Source organism: Mus caroli, chromosome 13 (genome assembly GCF_900094665.2).
Source record: "Mus caroli chromosome 13, CAROLI_EIJ_v1.1, whole genome shotgun sequence".
Taxonomy (NCBI): Eukaryota; Metazoa; Chordata; class Mammalia; order Rodentia; family Muridae; genus Mus; species Mus caroli.
The window spans coordinates 94,568,118-94,568,358 of record NC_034582.1 but is presented as its reverse complement, the minus strand read 5'-3'; positions in this window follow the sequence as shown (position 1 = coordinate 94,568,358).

Sequence of the window (241 nt, the reverse complement as noted above, 5' to 3'; positions counted from 1 at the left end):
TTTGCAAATGAATAATTGATTACAGTAAAGAACTAATACTAAGTTGTATCATGTTACCCCCTGTCACCTTTCACCTCTGAGATTGAATCTCTTGCCCAGGGCTCCTCACAGGCTGCATCCCGGGACCCCTCACAGGCTGCATCCCAGAGCCCCTCACAGGCTGCATCCTGGGCCCCTCACAGGCTGCATCCCAGAGCCCCTCACAGGCTGCATCCTGGGCCCCTCACAGGCTGCATCCCAG